The sequence below is a fragment of the Balaenoptera acutorostrata genome, chromosome 4, assembly GCF_949987535.1.
Source record: "Balaenoptera acutorostrata chromosome 4, mBalAcu1.1, whole genome shotgun sequence".
Classification (NCBI taxonomy): Eukaryota; Metazoa; Chordata; class Mammalia; order Artiodactyla; family Balaenopteridae; genus Balaenoptera; species Balaenoptera acutorostrata.
This window is the reverse complement of record NC_080067.1, coordinates 13,471,473-13,491,426: the sequence shown is the minus strand read 5'-3', so window position 1 is coordinate 13,491,426 and position 19,954 is coordinate 13,471,473. Positions and strand designations below refer to the sequence as shown.

The 19,954-nt window shown below is 40.4% G+C and overlaps 1 protein-coding gene across 3 annotated transcripts in view; it reads left to right on the top strand.

Annotated features, from left to right (window-relative positions):
* Window positions 1-19,954, top strand: part of CPNE4 (copine 4) — a 630,288-nt gene that overhangs the window by 540,948 nt on the left and 69,386 nt on the right. The gene's annotated exons all lie outside the window — the stretch shown is intronic.

Genomic DNA, 19,954 nt, shown 5'->3' with positions numbered 1-19,954 from the left:
TCTTTTGGTTAGAGCATTTAGTCCATTCACGTTTAAGGTAATTATCGATATGTATGTTCCTATTACCATTTTCTTAATTGTTTTGTGTTTGTTTTTGTAGGCCCTTTTCTTCTCTTGTGTTTCCCACTTAGGGAAATTCCTTTAGCATTTGTTGTTTAGCTGGTTTGGTGGTGCTGAAGTCTCTTAGCTTTTGCTTGCCTGTAAAGCTATGAATTTCTCCATCGAATATGAATGAGATCCTTGCCAGGTAGAGTAATCTTGGTTGTAGGTTCTTCCCTTTCATCACTTTAAGTATATCATGCCTCTCCCTTCTGGCTTGTAGAGTTTCTGCTAAGAAATCAGCTGTTAACCTTATTGGCGTTCCCTTGTATGTTATTTGTTGTTTTTCCCTTGCTGCTTTCAATAATTTTTCTTAGTCTTTAATTTTTGCCAATTCGAATACTATGTGTCTCAGCGTGTTTCTCCTTGGGTTTATCCTTTATGGGACTCTCTGCACTTCCTAGACTTGGGTGGCTATTTCCTTTCCCATGTTAGGGAAATTTTCAACTATAATCTCTTCAAATATTTTCTTGAGTCCTTTCTCTCTCTCTTCTCCTTCTGGGACCCCTATAATGCAAATGTTGTTGCATTTAATGTTGTCCCAGAGGTCTCTTAGGCTGTCTTCATTTCTTATTATTCTTTGTCTTTATTGTGTTCCACAGCAGTGAATTCCACCATTCTGTCTTCCAGGTCATTTATCTGTTCTTCTGCCTCAGTTATTCTGCTATTGTTTCCTTCTAGTGTATTTTTCATTTCAGTTATTGTATTCTTCATCTCTGTTTGTTTGTTCTTTAATTCTTCTAGATCTTTGTTAAACATTTCTTGCATCTTCTCGATCTTTGCCTTCATTCTTTTTCCGAGGTCTTGGATCATCTTCACTAACATTATTCTGAATTCTTTTTCTGGAAGGTTGCCTGTCTCCACTTCATTTCGTTGTTTTTCTGGGGTTTTATCTTGTTCCTTCATCTGGTACATAGCCCTCTGCCTTTTCATCTTGTCTATCTTTCTATGAATGTGGTTTTTGTTCCACAGGCTGCAGGATTGTAGTTCTTCTTGCTTCTGCTGTCTGCCCTCTGGAGATGCATTGTTACATCACACAAAGTGCAAGATTAAGAACAGGGGAAGTAGGTTGTTATTAAATGTACCAAGAGTTGTGGTATAATCTCCAACATTAATTGAGATGAATATGGCTAACCATAACAATCCCCAAATATATCTAAGATTTTAAGCATGTACATATTTTTTAGCCTCACAGTTCTATTTTTAAAAGCTTATTCTATGGAAATCATTATGGATTTTATATTTAAAAATGAAATGGTCAGCATAAGATGAATGGTAGTATTTACAATAGAACAATCTGCATAACAGAATTTTCTGCATCCTTTACAAATAATGTTACCAAAAAAATATGACATGTGGTGGAGTAGCCAAAATCATCTGCAAATTTTTTTCCTTCTTTCTACTTTCTTTTGGTTTATTCTGTTCTTTTTAAAATTTATTTAAGTTGAACATTTGGCTTATCAATTTTTAACCTTTCTTCATCACTAATATAAATATTTAAGGTTTTAAATTTTAATTGAAGTATCACTTTAACCACATTATACAAATCCTGATATTTAGTATCTTCACTGTTATCTAGTTTCAAGTTATTTTCAGTTTCCATTATTATTTCTTTTCTCATTAGTTATTTTTTTATTGGAGTATAGTTGCTTTACAATATTGTGTTAGTTTATACTGTACAGCAAAGTGAATCAGCTATAAGTATACATATATCCCTTCTTTTTTTAAATTTCCTTCTCATTTAGGTCACCACAGAGCACTGAGTAGAGTTCCCTGTGCTATACAGTAGGTTCTCATTAGTTACCTATTTTATACATAGCATCAATAGTGTATATATGTCAATCCCAATCTCCCAATTCATCCCACCACCCCCCTTTCCCCCTTAGTATCCATACGTTTGTTCTCTACGTCTGTGTCTCTGTTTCTGCTTTGTAATTGAGATCGTCTCTACCAACTTTTTCAGATTCCACATATATTCGTTAATATACGATATTTGTGACTTACTTCACTCTTTTTGACAGTCTCTAGTTCTCTCCATGTCTCTACAAATGACCTAATTTCATCCCTTTTTATGGCTGAGTAATATTCCATTGTGTTTTTTTAAAAACTAGATATATGGAGATGTAGTTGTGTTTTAAAATCGATTTTTAACTTAGTAGTAATCACAGAACATGGTCTGTCTTATACTGATTCTTTGACTTTTTTGAGCCTGAGGTCAATTTCATAAAGATTTCATGTACGCTTGAGAAGAGTATGTTTCCTCTACATGGAAGGGATTCCTGTGACAGGGTGGGAATGAGGGTGGGGAGGTGAATGGAGTTAGAAAGGGGCAAGAGTGGGGACAAAGAGACCAGTTAGGAGGCTATTGTGACGATTTAGGCAAGAGATGGTGGCTGGGACCAGGAAGGTAGTAGTGGAAGTGATGAGATACAATTGGATTATGGATGTATTTTCAAAGTAAAGCCAACAGGATTTCCTAAAGGATTGAATGTGGGAGAGAGAGAAGTCTTGCCTAAGCAGCTGAGATGGGTGGGACTATAGGTGGAGCAGGCTTGGGAGCAAAGACTCAAATGGAGAGTTTGTGTTAGACACCCAAATGCAGAGGTCAAGGAGGCAGAGGAAAAGTCTGAACTGAAGATACAAACTTGGGATATAAACTTGGGTATTTTTGGCTTGCTGGTGGTTTTTAAAGCCATAAAAGTAGACGAGAATACCTAGGTTAATGGTTCTCAACTGGGAGTGACTGGGGTGGTTGCTACTGGCATGTAATGATTAGAGGTCAGGGATGCTGCTAAACATCCTGTAATGCACAGGATCATCCCATCCTAACAAGGAATTATCTGGCCCAGATGTCAACAGTGCCAAGGTTGATAAAACCTGACCCTGTGGCCTGAGGGCATGAGTGTAGCTGGAGAAGAGAAGCTACTCAGAGACTCAGCTCTGGGCACTCCTTCCTAGGAGTTCAAGGAGATGAGAAACAATGAAAGGAATTGTAGGGTGTATGTCCAGTGACACTGAAAGGAAACCAAGAGAGTATCATACACTAGAAGCCAAGTCTAGAAAGTCTGTTAAGTAGCAGAAGTGATCAGCTATGTCAAATACTGATGATAGGTCAAGAAAGATGAGGAGTGAAAATTGACCATTGGATTTTTCATCGTGGGGTCACTGAAAAGACCCCCACTTTGACAAGAGCAGTTTTAGAAGAGTGGTGTTGGCAAAAGGTCATTGAATGACCTTGGGCAAGCTGCTTAGCCTCTCTGAGTTTTAGTTTCCTCACTCATAAGATGAAGATAATTACCTATATCATAGAGTTGCATGAGATAATGTAAACAAGGTATGTAGAGCACCAGCTCAGAACTGGCACATATTAGGCACTCAATAAATGTAAGATCTCCCTCCACAACTTTTCCATCATTTCCAACTTCTCTCCTCCTGCCCACCCTACATTCATATACAAACCTGCTGCTTCAGTGCCTTACCACACTCTAGGTACTCTTTAGTATCAGATGAGGCAGTTCTTTCATTTAAACACACTTTAAGATGGGAACCATATTTCAATTATCCCTTATTATGAACTGAAGAAAAAGAAATGTGTTAATAACTTGAGTTTTTCTGTATGAGGTGATAAAGTGTACTGGGAGAGAACCAGGTAGCAATTTAAAAATATACAGAATCACAAAGTAATTTCTCATTAATTTAAGCATTCTCTTATTAAGCTGCATTATGTATGAAGTCTTTCTACAGTTTTGGAATTGTGCAAGCCTGAAACAATGGTCCCATGTACTAGATCTATTGTTGCTCCACATATTTTCTTCACATAAAACTCCTCTATTTCAACCTCTCAATCAAAATCAAAAATCTTCAAAGAGATGTCAAAGGATGGAGATTGGGAAAAATCTAGAGAGGTGGACATTCACTTCTTAAAACCTTTTACTCTGGAGTCTCCCACTGATGTTTTCTCTTGGGACTCAGAAAATGATTATATTACTCTAATGATTGCACAGTAACCTTATAAAATTAATTGAGTTTCAAAAGGTCAAAGGTAGCTATATTGTGGGGAAAAGCTACCTGAAAATATGTCATTAGGCATTCAACTCTAATTTTCACAGAACTAAGGGCCCTGGAAGGTCATCCAAGTAATGAGATTTTGTGCTAATTCCCGTCAGTCACACACTATGAGCTCTCAGCCCAAGTGGCTCCTGACTGCTCTAGAAACTCAGAAGGCTGAAGAGGAATTCTGCATGATTTGGAACTTCATGTCGTGACTCAGTTCCAAGTGATTCTGAGGCAACCTGATTTTCACATCTGCCAATTCCTTAAAGCGAAGCTTTCATTCATCTCTCTACTTCTGCATCTACTGTATTTCACTGAGTCTTAACACACACATTTTTCTCAAATTCTTGTCTCAGAAATCAGACCACATCATACAATCAATGGCTTGTTACTGTTGCTGTTGGTCAGTGTCGTTCAAAAGAACACTGTGTTATGTTGGAAATGTTGAAATGCTGTTGGTCTGTTCTGTCCAATATGGTCTCCATTAGCCACCTGTGGCTTTTGAACACTTGAAATGCAGCTCATGCAATCGAATAAGTGAATTTTAAATTTCATTTAATTTTCACTGTTTTAAATTTAAATAGCCACATGTGGCTAGTGGCCACCATATTGGACAACACAAGTACAAGTTGAATGCTTTCAGAAAGTATTTTCATTTGTTCCTTCCACACACTTGAGGAATGATCAACTTGAGACTCCTTTAAATTAAATTCTCTGTTTGAGGCTTTTTTGCACTGCCCCGGTAGTGTGATTTCAGATCATGGCCCTGAATGAATACCAGCTTTGGCTCAAATTCTCAGAAGAGATTTTTCTTTTCCTCCCTTTAACCAGTGTCAATATTGAGATATGTAAAATTTCCTGCCATCCCTTCCTGCATGGTAGACATTTTTTTTTTCCTCACCTTCTCTTACTCTCAGAGGGTGGCCCTTGAGTTCCAACATGCAGAAATAATTTCCTATTAAACTCCTCGTCATGGATGTTTTTTAGTTTCATATTGAAACCAAAAATAATGATGCTTCCTTCAACCAGTAATAACTAAAATGGATGGGACAGCATAACCCTGGTCTGGCTTTTTTTTTTTTTTTTTTTTTAACATCTTTATTGGAGTATAATTGCTTTACAATGGTGTGTTAGTTTCTGCTTTATAACAAAGTGAATCAGTTATACATATATATACATGTCCCCATATCTCTTCCCTCTTGCATCTCCCTCCCTCCCACCCTCCCTATCCCGCCCCTCTAGGTAGTCACAAAGCACTGAGCTGATCTCCCTGTGCTATGCGGTTGCTTCCCACTAGCTATCTATTTTACATTTGGTAGTATATATAAGGCCATGCCACTCTCTCACTTCGTCCCAGCTTACCCTTCCCCCTCCCTGTGTCCTCAAGTCCATTCTCTACATCTGTGTCTTTATTCCTGTCTTGCCCCTAGGTTCTTCAGAACCTTTTTTTTTTTTTTTAGATTCCATATATATGTGTTAGCATACGGTATTTGTTTTTCTCTTTCTGACTTACTTCACTCTGTATGACAGACTCTAGATCCATCCACCTCACTACAAATAACTCAATTTCGTTTCTTTTTATTGCTAGGATGTAACTCTGTTTGCACAGGGGGAGACTGAAAGCTAAAGACACTGTTTCATGAGCATCTTTATGAGCTTCTGTGTACAAGAAGTGCAGTTTTAGGGTCCAGGTAATGATGCAGGGTGCAAGCAGAGGGTCCCTCTCTTCACTTCTGCAAAACCCAGCCCTCTGGGTGCTGGGCCTCCCACATCTTAGAGCTTTGAGAACTTTGAGGGCCACTTTCCTTAATGGAGGCATCATTCTGGATGCCAATGGCACCTGCAGTAATAAGGCAACATTAAGAGGCTAAGGAAGAGGCTGAGCAGAAAAGGAAGAAACATGACCATGCCCCATGGGGATGCAGCTAGACAGGTTGGTTTCTGGGTCTAACTGGAGATTCCCTAAGGTACTTGGGGTAAGAGGGTGACTATGAAACTCTGCAAATGACCATCATTTCTGCTTGAACACATGTGGCTCATTGCTAGAAAGATTTTAATTAATAACATTTCTGGAACCTTACTTCAGTTGAGGACAGGGTGAGAACTGGGATAGTCAGATCATGAGAGAAGAAGAAAAATAAAGGAAGAAGTGTAGTTAGTTATTCCCGAGGCTGAAAGTGAAATTGCAGATGAAACATTTTTTATATTCCTTTTTGTCTGATCCATTCAGATTTTATCCAGAAGATGCAAAAACTGGGAAACCCGTTTGAGGATTTCTGGAAAGTCATAAGCATATTGGGCCCAAGACATAAGGCTGGGATTTGTGCAGAGTCCACTTTTGGCCTCTGGGTTGTTGGGCATCAAAATGGCCATCCTCTCTCCCCACTAGGGGTGCATCAGGCACTGTAGACAGAGAGCACCAGCCTTGGGTTAACTTGTGTTTGAGTCAATTCTGCCAAAGGTACAGTGAATTCACTTAACTTGCCAACTATGAGATCTTTATCTGAAAATAAGATATGATACACCCCCATGAGACCTCACAGAGTTTTTGTATCATCAAATGAGATAATAGAAGCCCAGGAAAGTGCTATATGAATGTAGGGGGAAAGAGCATGTTTAAATAGGGCCAATCTACAGTGAAATGTTATTCCGTTGAAGAGAGTAAAAAGCACAAATGATGCTCACCTAAAAAAATTACTCCAAATTAAGATCTGTAGGTACCAGTCCAGCTCTCTCAACTTAATTGAATCTACTTGTATTTGGGGTTGAATTGAATGTATAGTAAGTTCTGTCAGTGATAAAAGGGAATGAAAAGAATACGGAAAGTTAACAGGCTGTCTAAAACCTAGACCCATTTGCTATTCCAACTGTGGCTCATTACTCTGATATTGAAAATAAACACTTAAATTGAGGAAGAGACAAAAGGAAGCTTCTAGAGGAAGGATCTACCTTGTGTAGTTGGAAAATAAGGCCTTTTTTTTTTCCTGTCAAGGGCAGGTTACTTCTCCCTATGGTATGTTGCTGGAAGTCTCTAGGGACAGCCAAAATTCCTAGAACCTGTACACAGATCTCAGCAGCAGCTAGGATAGTATGTTTTCCATAGTTAAAATGAGAAAGCTATGTTCCAAAGGCAGATGTAACAAGGGGACATGGCCACAGGGGAGAGAGTCTCAGGAAACTTGGTAAATAAGCCAGAAATTGATGGTCAGAAAGATGTCTCAAATTATAATCAGAAAATCCAGATGGATTCATGGCAGCACAAAAGAAAACAGCCACATTATCAGGAAAAGTTTAGAAAAACACATGTAGCAGAGAATAGAGCCAAGTCAGGCACTCAAAATTAAGAAGAATGGTGAGAAAGGGGAAGACCTGTCAGAGCTAAATGGCATGGCAACGTGGTGGACAAATGTCATGGCAAATAGAAAGAAAAGGAACTGTATCCTCTTTACCTTTTATCCACAGAACCTAGGGACATGACTAATATAGAGTAACTATTTAATGAATACATAAACCCAGCAAACAGATTTAGGATATTGAAAACTGACTCTTCTAATTCAGCCAACTGATACCCTAAACCAATCCTTCTCAAACTTTAATGTGCATACAAATCACGCGGGGATCTTGTTTAAATGCAGGTTTTAGTTCAGTAGGTCTGGGATGGGACCTGAGAGTATGCATTTCTAACGTGCCTGTGACTACCACAGATACACTGATTCACCCCATAATTTGAGTAATAAGGGCCTTGACTCAACTCAGCAGCTTGTATTAGCTTTTTGTTAAGGCAGAAATCTATTAGAAGAAGGACTGCGAGTGGAAATAAGGAAAGTATCTTTCAGGAGTAAGGAAGTCAAGCTTGGGCAAGAATGACAGTTCTTGGGAAGAATGATTTGGGGAACTTTCCTGGGACAGTGGCTGCCAACAGCCCTGTGCCCAGAAAGAGGAGACCACGGTGGCCCAGAATTATACATGCAGAACTGGGGGAGAGCAACATTTGTAAAATGGTTTATCCACCGGAGCCGTTACAATTTTTCATATCTTGAACAAAACTCATCATCCAATGATGGACTTCATTTCAGCATGCCCCATCTATCTTATTGCATAAAAATAAAACTTCAGGTTTATTTTTTTACTTTGAGTGTATCACTACAGTGGAGCTTAGTGACATAGAAAGCTGATATAAAAATAGAGTTATGTGTCACAAAAGGGTAGAAATAGGAAACTGTAGACATTGCAGACAGAGAATTATCACATGAACCCTTTGTAGTCTCCCATTTACTGACCCCTCCTTCACCTTGTACCTATTGTCCTCTATGAACTATAGCATGTGGTCTGGGTTTAAAGAGAACTTGGAAAATGCCTTCATCTCTTATAGATGACCCTAGATATGGCTACCAAGCAACAGTCTCAAGCAGTGATGCAGAATCAACCCCACCTTTACCATGATGACATTCTGTGTTCTGAGATCAGCAACTTCAGCACCGGGGACAGAGGCAAATCCCTGTGGACACACAACTCTGGTTTCAATATGAGCCTTGCCGGGCATCTCCCCCCCTCTCACCACTGTGCACAGGACAGTCACTTGTGACGTGCCCACCTTTCCTGCCAATTATGCCCCCATCCTTTATATTACAGGACTGTTTCCTGCTGTGCTTATGCATACAGGACAACATACTCCTTTTCCCATGGGAAGGCTCTGCCATTTTCATTACTGGAACTAGGCACCCATATATCAAACAAGTTCTCCAGGAAGCATTGTTAGCTCCTAGACTGTTTCATACTGATTGTCTACTCTGCTTTGGTGTGTCTCTCTCAGCTATTGGCTGTCAGATGACATCTCCTCATGCACACTGGAGTAGGAGGTGATCTTCAAAACTTTTACATGAGGCACACTTTATGACAAGAATCAACGATACATGTCATAGCACAACAATCTTAAGGTCATGTGTGGGGTACTCAGATATTCTAAGTTATTGACAAGCTGAACAAAATCAAGCTGCCACTCTTCCTAGTATAGTATAGCATGTGACATCCCCTTTGCAGTAGGGGATTAACTGCACACCCTAAGACCAAAATTGTAGTAAGGAAATAAAGTTAAAGAAGGTTCCTGAGAGGGGTGAAACCAGGCAGAAGACAAAAACCAAAATCAGGGCTGATGACTACATATAAGAAACTTTCTCTGAGTTACAGAGAGTCATGAAGCATAGGTCTCAGCCAAGGGAGCCAGTTGATTATAATTAGGAAAGGACACATTGGAATGAGATACCCAGACACAAATGGCCTCTTTTCTAGCAAATACTTATTTTAATTTCCTCAGAATGAGATTTGCAGGCTGAAATGGTCAAAGGGGAAGATTCTCTGAAGCTGGCCATGAGCACTACAATTATAAGGGATAATGGCCTAGGGGACACCTGAAGTGGCAGCATCAGGAGAAGTAATAGCAGATGGCCATAGGAAAAACATTGAGATGGGGCACTGTTACTGGTATTCATAATGAATAAATACTCCATGGATCTTGTAGTCAAGGGAGGAAATTAGGATTTTTTGCCCAATGGTGGTTCCAAGTCGGAGTCAACACCATAGACTTTGAACTTAGGTCTTAATTTGACCCCTATGCTGGCTTTTCCTAAGGGTCCCTCTTGGCTCCAAGATCCTTCCTAGTCAACATGGAAATAACAGACAAAAGTTACTCAATGATGGTGTATTAATTTCCTATTTCTTCTGTAACAAATTCCTACCAACTTGGTGGCTTAACACAACACAAATTTATTATCTTACAGTTCTGGGAATCTGAAATCCAAAATGAGTCTCTCTCTAGGCTACAATAAGTGTCAGGAGAGCTGCATTCCTTACGGATGCTCAAGGGGACAATCAACTTCCTTGCGTTTTCAAGCTTCTGGAGGCTGCCTGCATTCCTTGGCTCATGACCTCTTTCCAGCAATCAATCACTCTAACCTCTGCTTCCATCACCACTTCTTCTTTGGTTCTGACCTTCTTGCCTACCTTTTATAAGGACCCTTTAGGTTACATTGGTCCTACCTGGATAATCCAGGGTGATCTTCCTATCTCAAGATTCTTAATTTAATCACATCTGCAAAGTCCCTATTGCCTTATAAAGTAACATATTCACAGGTTCTAGAGATTAGGATGTGGACATCTTTGAAGAACCATTATTTTGTCTATCATAGGTGGTATCTTCACTGAAGGCCAAAAAATTAGCAAATGTTAATCTGACCTTCAGGTAGCCGGTAACTCTGGACCCAAGGGCTCAGGGAAAATGGCCTGCTGTGCTAAAAGGAAAAGGATTTATCCTGGTACAATTTGGTCAATTTAAAACCTTTTAAAACTAACATAATTTCTTGCTCCAAGAAACTCTCTCTTTAAGTCATCTCATTACAATACATCATCATCATTATTTTTTAAATCAACCAATTACAGTAATTTTTGTGTTCTGAAAACAGAGACATGATAGTTGGCTGCTCTCCCAGAAAACCTTTTACATTTCTTTCCACATATGAGTATTATGAAAATCATCTCCAGATGAGTAGAGCTGCATGCTGGTATGCTCTGGCTGAAGCTCTCTTGGGGGGCTCACACCCAAGGGAATGTGGCAGCAGGGCCAATCGCTGCTTTTGTCCTGGTTAGAGGAGGATGTGATTGTGAGGCAGGGGTTTAAAGCCCACAGAACTCTGGACAGAAAGTGCTGATCAGGGACTGGAGACTTTATTTTCCTACAGTCACTGTCAAGTCGGACAATTCTACCTCCTTACTCTCTCTCTATGCCACCCCCTTCCTCTCCAATCTCATGCTACTCGTCAAGACAGTGTGATATTTACATTGCAAGACTTCCCCAAAATGACCTGATCCTACGAACCACCTAGGATGTGTATAAAACATCCCAGGCACCCCACTTAGAAATTCTGATTCTAAGCCTTGCAGGGACCTTGGAATTTGAAGGGGCCAAGCAATTCTGTTATCTGGCAAGGATGAGCAAGACACATTTCCAAGCTGGGCCGAGAAATAATGCACACTTTTTCACACTTTTTCAATATTTTTCAAGCTGGTGAACTTGAACAAGTTATTTAGCTTCCCGGAACCTGTACAATGAAGAGTTCATAGGTTGTTTGGAGAATTTAATAGGATTGTCTGCACTTTTCACTGTACACAGATCATGAATTATCTTCTCTCCCTGCCCTTCATGCCTCTCCCCATAGTACCTGCCATATTGTGGTTTTCATACCTGGCGGGTGTTGACTGACTGCACATGCCATAAAATGACAACCAGCAGCACTTGGTTAATCTTTCTGCCAGGACCTTCCCTACCTACCCAGTCATCAACTTTATTGTGTAATTACATGGGCTTTCAGAGGCCTCCCTGCCACACAGCTTCCTCTCGTCCACAAGGAAATGTCCACAAAGGTTCTCCTTTCTTCACAGCACCCAAAGAAAGCTAATGTTCCCCCACAGCTGTGTCAACCAACTTCATAGTTCTAGGAAGTGCCTCCAGGAAGTGCTTGACTTTTATTCTACAAGAGAAAGAATCATGGCAGTTTTACTACCCTAGACAGGGCCCCCTGCTGGCTAGAGAGTTTCTTCACCAGTCTCAAAGTCTCATGTCTCCCTGCAGCAGGAATGCATGCCACGTACCACAGGCTACATGCTATTGCGATATATACGTTTAACACGTGCTGTGGAATCAGCTTGATTTTAAGTACCATCCCCATTTTATTTTTGGCAATTTTAGGCTTGATATTTTAGCCTTCCAAAGAATCTTGGGAGTATATTATGACTGATGCCCTATTTTATTCTCTCTCTTTACCACTTGTCTCAATTCTCAATCCTCTTTTTCTTCTTAAGGTGATGGCAGTGGGTGCAGAGTGATGATCATGCTCTTATAGTAGTTTATACCTCTTAATCCCCTACCCCTATGTTGCCCCTCCCTTCTCCCGACTGGTAACCACTAGTTTGTTCTCCGTAACTGTGAGTCTGCTTCTTTTTTGTTATATTCACTAGTTTGTTGTATTTTTTTAGATTCCACATATAAGTGATATCATACAGTATTTGTCTTTCTCTGTCTGACTTATTTCAGTTAGCATAATACCCTCCAAGTCCATCCATGTTGTTACAAATGGTAAAATTTAATTTTTTTTTATGGCTGAGTAGGATTCCATTGTATATATATACCATATGTTCTTTATCCATTCATCTGCTGATGGACACTTAGGTTGCTTCCATACCTTGGCTATTGTACATTGAGGTGCATGTATGTTTTTGAAATAGTGTTTTTGTTTTTTCTCAATATATACCCAGGAGTGGAATTGCTGGGTCATATGGTAGTTCTGTTTTTAGCTTTTTGAGGAATTCTTGCCCAAACCATTTACATCTCTTTCTCTCTATACTTCCCACTCCTGACACTATAGCAAAGTGTCAAAGTGTGGCTTCTAGACCAGCAGCATCACCTGAGCACTTGTAAGAAATGGAAATTCTTGGGCTCCACCCCAGATCTGCTGAGTCAGCAATTCTGAGAATGAGGTCCAGAGATCTGTGCTTTAAAAGCCTTAGGTGATTCAGATGTACTCTAGTTTGAGGTTCATCATGCTATAGCGACTTCCTGTCTATCAGCCATCTCCTGAAAACACACTCACAATACATCTAATTGTTAGTAGCTTGGAATACCACCAACCTGTCCATAGAATGCTTAGAAGTCCTCCCCACCATCCCAACTGACCTCATTTTAATTCTCTTTTCCCTCAGATTTCCTTCCCCCACTCCATGAACATGGAGCCACTATCTCATTCTCCACACCCCCCCTTTCCAAAATTTAAAGCATAATAAGCTAAACTGGAAATCACCTGAGAGATAGTCTAAGCCAAATGTGGTAGTGGTGTTATCTCAGTTGTGAGACCTGGACTGTCATGTTGAGTGGTATTCTGAGGTCATGTCCAAGTTCAATGAGTAAAAGCTGACAGGTGCTGAAATGGGAAGTAGCAGCAAAGTGCCCTGCACAAGTTTTACCATGAGGCCTGGGGAAAGGAAGTGACTTGTGTAAAGTCACACAGCTAGTGAGTGGTGGAGATGCTTCTTGAAACCATAAATTATATTCAATACTCTTCTCACAAGACTCATGTTCTTTCCCTTTGCTCTCCCGCCTTTTCTCCATTTCTCCTTCTCTTGACTCTCCATCACCCTTGTAGACTTTCTGCTCATCATTAACATGACTACCACAAACGAGTAAAGGAAATGGGAGGGGGGGGGTAAATCAACAAACTGAGCTCCTTTTTACTGAGGAGTCTTGGAGAGAGGCAGGTGAAAACCAATGGCTCCATAAAATATGCTGCAGGTCTCCCTCATCAATCTCTCTTACCACGTGAAAGTGAACATGCCTTTCTTCCTTTTTCTTTCCTTCTTTCTCTCCTTTTTGCTTCCTTCCATCAACTTATTTTTGCTGGGTGCATACTAAATCCAGGCATTTTTATAAGCTCTGAGGATACAGCAGTTAACAGACCCAAAAAATCCTGCCCTCATAGTCCTTGAATTCTAGTAAGGAAGATAGACAGAAAACAAATAATAAATGACAGAATATATGGCATGTCAGACGGTGATAAGTCTTACGGAGAAAAATTAAATAAGCAAGAGAAATATGAGGAGCAGAGAAGAAAACAGTTGTCATTAGGATGGTCAGAGAAGGCCTCAAAGGAGGTGACAGGTTAGCACAAACCAGGAGGGAAGGGAGCACACCATGTCACAATCTGTGAGAAAAGTGTGTTAAGGCGAGCAAACACGAGCACAAAGTCCATGAGACAAGCACATACAAGAGAAATTTGGGGAGGGATAGGAGGACACCATATATGGGGCAGAATGAGCCAGGGGGAAGGTGCTGGGAGATGTCACTAAGGACTGATGGTGGGACACGTTGTGTAGGGTCCTGTTTTCCATTGCAGGCACTTGGGACTATACCCAACTCCAAAGTGATGTCTCAGTTCCCTCACAGTTTTGGTGGTGACAAAGCTGCTCATAGTTGATAAAGTAATGAACTCTAAGGTTGCGATGATAGACTGTGCTTTCTTCCCAGAAGTCTCTGCCATCCAGCTTTGCCCCACTTATGATGGACACTCTGGCCCCTGAGAGATAAATATTTTAGGGGCAGGGGGATCTTTGGGGCATGCTCCTTCAAATCCTATTAGACAGGCCTTCTCTATATTTATGTAAGACAATAAATATCCTTATCCTCTCAAATTACTGTGCAACTAAACAGCTCAGGACTGTACAAAGCCCAGCCTTATTCCTTTTGACCTGTCAGTGCACACAGAAAACAAAGAAAAAAGAGCCTATTTCTAATTTAAAGGGAAACATATTGAAGGAGGGGGCAGCTGTGCTCAGGAGACTTGGGTTTCAGTTATCCCAGGCAATGACTGCTTGTCTTTGGAATACTCACTTAATTTCACTGTCTCTGCTTATTTGTAAAGTGGATCCTTGGATAAGACACTTTTAAGAAAGTCTGTGCCCGAGGGGGGTCTGGGCAAGATGGCAGAAGAGTAAGACGCGGAGATCACCTTCCTTGCCACAGATACATTAGAAATACATCTACACGTGGAACTGCTCCTACAGAACACCCACTGAACGCTGGCAGAAGACGTCAGACCTCCCAAAAGGCAAGAAACTCCCCACGTACCTGGGTAGGGCAAAAGAAAAAAGAAATAACAGAGACAAAAGATTAGGGATGGGACCTGCACCAGTGGGAGGGAGCTGTGAAGGAGGAAAGATTTCCGCATACTAGGAAGCCCCTTCGCGGGCGGACACTGCAGGTGGCAGAGGGGGGAAGCCTCGGAGCCATGGAGGAGAGCTCAGCCACAGGGGTGCAGAGGGCAAAGCGGAGAGATTGCCGCACAGAGGCTTGGTGCCCAGCAGCACTCACGAGCCTGAGAGGCTTGTCTGCTCACCCGCCGGGGCAGGCGGGGGCTGGGAGCTGAGGCTCGGGCTTCAGTCGAATCGCAGGGAGAGGACTGGGGTTGGCTGCGTGAACACAGCCTGAAGGGGTTAGCGCACCACAGCTAGGCGGGAGGGAGTCCGGGAAAAAGTCTGCAGCTGCCGAAGAGGCAAGAGACTTTTTCTTGACTCTTTCTTTCGTGGTGCGCAAGGAGAGGGGATTCAGAGCGCCGCCTAAATGAGCTCTGGAGATGGGCACGAGCCGCGGCTATCAGCGCGGACCCCAGAGATGGGCATGAGACACTAAGACTGCTGCTGCCGCCATCAAGAAGCCTGTGTGCAAGCACAGGTCAGTATCCACACTGCCCCTCCCGGGAGCCTGTGCAGCCCGCCACTGTTAGGCTCCCGTGATCCAGGGCCAAATTCCCCGAGAGAACGCACGGCGCGCCTCGGGCTGGTGCAACGTCATGCCGGCCTCTGCCGCCACAGCCTCGCCCCGCATCAGTACCCTTCCATCTCCCCCGCCTGAGTGAGCCAGAGCCCCCGAAGCAGCTGCTCCTTTAACCCCGTCCTGTGTGAGCGAAGAACAGACACCCTCAGGCGACCTACAAGCAGAGGCGGGTCCAAATCCAAAGCTGAAAACCAGGAGCTGTACGAAAAAAGAATAGAAAGGGAAATATCTCCCAGCAGCCTCAGAAGCAGAGGATTAAAGCTCCACAAACAACTTGATGTACCTGCATCTGTTGAATACCTGAATAGACAACGAATCATCCCAAATTCAGGAGGTGGACTTTGGGAGCAGGAAATATTAATTTTTCCCCTTTTCCTTTTTTTGTGAGTGTATATGTATATGCTTCTGGGTGAGATTTTGTCTGTATAGCTTTGCTTTCACCATTTGTCCTAGGGTTCAGTCCGTCCGTTTTTTGGGTTTTTTTTTTACTTAAAAAATTTTTTTTCTTAATACATTTTTTCTTAATAATTTTCCCTTATTTTTATTTTAAAAAATTAAAAAAATTTTTCTTAATAAGATTTTTATTTTTTATTTTAAAAAAATTTAAAAAAAATTTTTCTTAAATTTTTTTCTCAATAACTTTTTTCTTATTTTTATTATAAAAAATTAATAAATTTATTTTTAAAAATTAAAAAAATTTTTCTTAATAAATTTTTTCTTAATACTTTTTTTCTTATTTTTTATTATAATAGCTTTAATTTATTTTATTTTATTTTATTTTATTTTATCCTCTTTCTTTCTATTTTTTCTCCCTTTTATTCTGAGCCGTGTGGATGAAAGGCTCTTGGTGCTCCAGCCAGGCATCAGGGCTGTGCCTCTGAGGTGGGAGAGCCAACTTCAGGACACTGGTCCACAAGAGACCTCCCAGCTCCACGTAATACCAAACGGCAAAAATCTCTCAGACATCTCCATCTCAACATCAAGACCCAGCTTCACTCAACGACCAGCAAGCTACAGTGCTGGACACCCTATGCCAAACAACTGGCAAGACAAGAACACAGCCTGATCCAGTAGCAGAGAGGCTGCTTAAAATGATAATAAGGCCACAGACAGCCCAAAACACACCACCAGACATGGATGTGCCCACGAGAAAGACAAGATCCAGCCTCATCCACCAGAACACAGGCACTACTCCCCTCCACCAGGAAGCCTACACAACCCACTGAACCAACCTTAGCCACTGGGGACAGATACCAAAAACAACGGGAACTACAAACCTGCAGCCTGTGAAAAGGAGACCCCAAACACAGTAAGATAAGCAAAAGGAGATGACAGAAAAACACACAGTAGATGAAGGAGCAGGGCCAAAACACACCAGACCTAACAAATGAAGAGGAAATAGGTAGTCTACCTGAAAAAGAATTCAGAATAATGATAGTAAGGATGATCCAAAATCTTGGAAATAGAATAGACAAAATGCAAGAAACATTTAACAAGGACGTAGAAGAACTAAAGAGGAACCAAGCAACAATAAAAACACAATAAATGAAATTAAAAATACTCTAGATGGGATCAATAGCAGAATAACTAAGGCAGAAGAACAGATAAGTGACCTGGAAGATAAAATACTGGAAATAACTACTGCAGAGCAGAATAAAGAAAAAAGAATGAAAACAATTGAGGACAGTCTCAGAGACCTCTGGGACAACATTAAACACACCAACATTCGAATTATAGGGGTCCCAGAAGAAGAAGAGAAAAAGAAAGGGACTGAGAAAATATTTGAAGAGATTATAGTTGAAAACTTCCCTAATATGGGAAAGGAAATAGTTAATCAAGTACTGGAAGCACAGAGAGTCCCAAACAGGATAAATCCAAGGAGAAACATGACAAGACACATTAATCAAACTATCAAAAATTAAATATAAAGAAAACATATTAAAAGCAACAAGGGAAATATAACAAATAACACACAAGGGAATCCCCATAAGGTTAACAGCTGATCGTTCAGCAGAAACTCTGCAAGCCAGAAGGGAGTGGCAGGATATACTTAAAGTGATGAAGGAGAAAAACCTACAACCAAGCTTACTCTACCCAGCAAGGATCTCATTCAGATTTGATGGAGAAATTAAAACCTTTACAGACAAGCAAAAGCTGAGAGAGTTCTGCACCACCAAACCAGCTTTACAACAAATGCTAAAGGAACTTCTAAAGGCAAGAAACACAAGAGAAGGAAAAGGCCTACAATAACAAACCCAAAACATTTAAGAAAATGGGAATAGGAATATACATATCGATAATTACCTTACATATAAATGTATTAAATGCTCCAACCAAAAGACACAGACTGGCTGAATGGATACAAAAACAAGATGCATATATATGCTGTCTACAAGAGACCCACATCAGACCTAGGGAAACATACAGACTGAAACTGAGGGGATGGAAAAGGATATTCCATGCAAATGGAAATCAAAAGAAAGCTGGAGTAGCAATTCTCATATCAGACAAAATAGACTTTAAAATAAAAACTATTATAAGAGGCAAAGAAGGACACTATATAATGATCAAGGGATCGATCCAAGAATCAGGTATAACAATTGTAAATATGTATGCACCCAACATAGGAGGACCTCAGTACATAAGGCAAATACTAACAGCCATAAAAGGAGAAATCGACAGTAACACAATCATAGTAGGGGATTTTAACACCCCACTTTCACCAATGGACAGATCATCCAAAATGAAAATAAATAAGGAAACACAAGCTTTAAATGATACATTAAACAAGATGGACTTAATTGATATTTATAGGACATTCCATCCAAAAACAACAGAATACACATTTTTCTCAAGTGCTCATAGAACATTCTCCAGGATAGATCATATCTTGGGTCACAAATCAAGCCTTGGTAAATTTAAGAAAATTGAAATCGTATCAGGTATCTTTTCCGACCACAATGCTATGAGACTAGATATCAATTACAGGAAAAGATCTGTAAAAAATACAAACACATGGAGGCTACACAATACACTACTTAATAACGAAGTGATCACTGGAGAAATCAAAGGGGAAATCAAAAAATACCTAGAAACAAATGACAATGGAGACACGACGACCCAAAACCTATGGTATGCAGCAAAAGCAGTTCTAAGAGGGAAGTTTATAGCAATACAAGCCTACATCAAGAAACAGGAAACATCTCGAATAAACAACCTAACCTTGCACTTAAAGCAATTAGAGAAAGAAGAACAAAAAAACCCCAAAGCTAGCAGAAGGAAAGAAATCATAAAGATCAGATCAAAAATAAATGAAAAAGAAATGAAGGAGACATAGCAAAGATCAATAAAACTAAAAGCTGGTTCTTTGAGAAGATAAAGAAAATTGATAAACCATCAGCCAGACTCATCAAGAGGAAAAGGGAGAAGACTCAAATCAATAGAACTAGAAATGAAAAAGGAGAAGTAACCACTGACACTGCAGAAATACAAACGATCATGAGAGATTACTACAAGCAATAGTATGCCAATAAAATGGACAACCTGGAAGAAATGGACAGATTCTTAGAAATGCACAAACTGCCGAGACTGAACCAGGAAGAAATAGAAAATATGAACAGACCAATCACAAGCACTGAAACTGAAACTGTGATTAAAAATCTTCCAACAAACAAAAGCCCAGGACCAGATGGCTTCACAGGCGAATTCTATCAAACATTTAGAGAAGAGCTAACACCTATCCTTCTCAAAATCTTCCAAAATATTACAGAAGGAGGAACACTCCCCAACTCATTCTACGAGGCCACCATCACCCTGATACCAAAACCAGAGAAAGATGTCGCAAAGAAAGAAAACTACAGGCCAATATCACTCATGAACATAGATGCAAAAATCCTCAACAAAATACTAGCAAACAGAATCCAACAGCACATTAAAAGGATCATACACCATGATCAAGTGGGGTTTATTCCAGGAATGCAAGGATTCTTCAATATACGCACATCAAACAACATGATACATCATATTAACAAATTGAAGGAGAAAAACCATATGATCATCTCAATAGATGCCGAGAAAGCTTTTGACAAAATTCAACACCCATTTATGATAAAAGCCCTGCAGAAAGTAGGCATAGAGGGAAATTTACTCAACATAATAAAGGCCATATATGACAAACCCACAGTCAACATTGTCCTCAATGGTGAAAAAGTGAAACCATTTCCACTAAGATCAGGAACAAGACAAGGTTGCCCACTCTCACCACTATTATTCAACATAGTTTTGGAAGTGTTAGCCACAGCAATCAAAGAAGAAAAAGAAATAAAAGGCATCCAAATTGGAAAAGAATAAGTAAAGCTGTCACTGTTTGCAGATGACATGATACTATACATAGAGAATCCTAAAGATGCTACCAGAAAACTGCTAGAG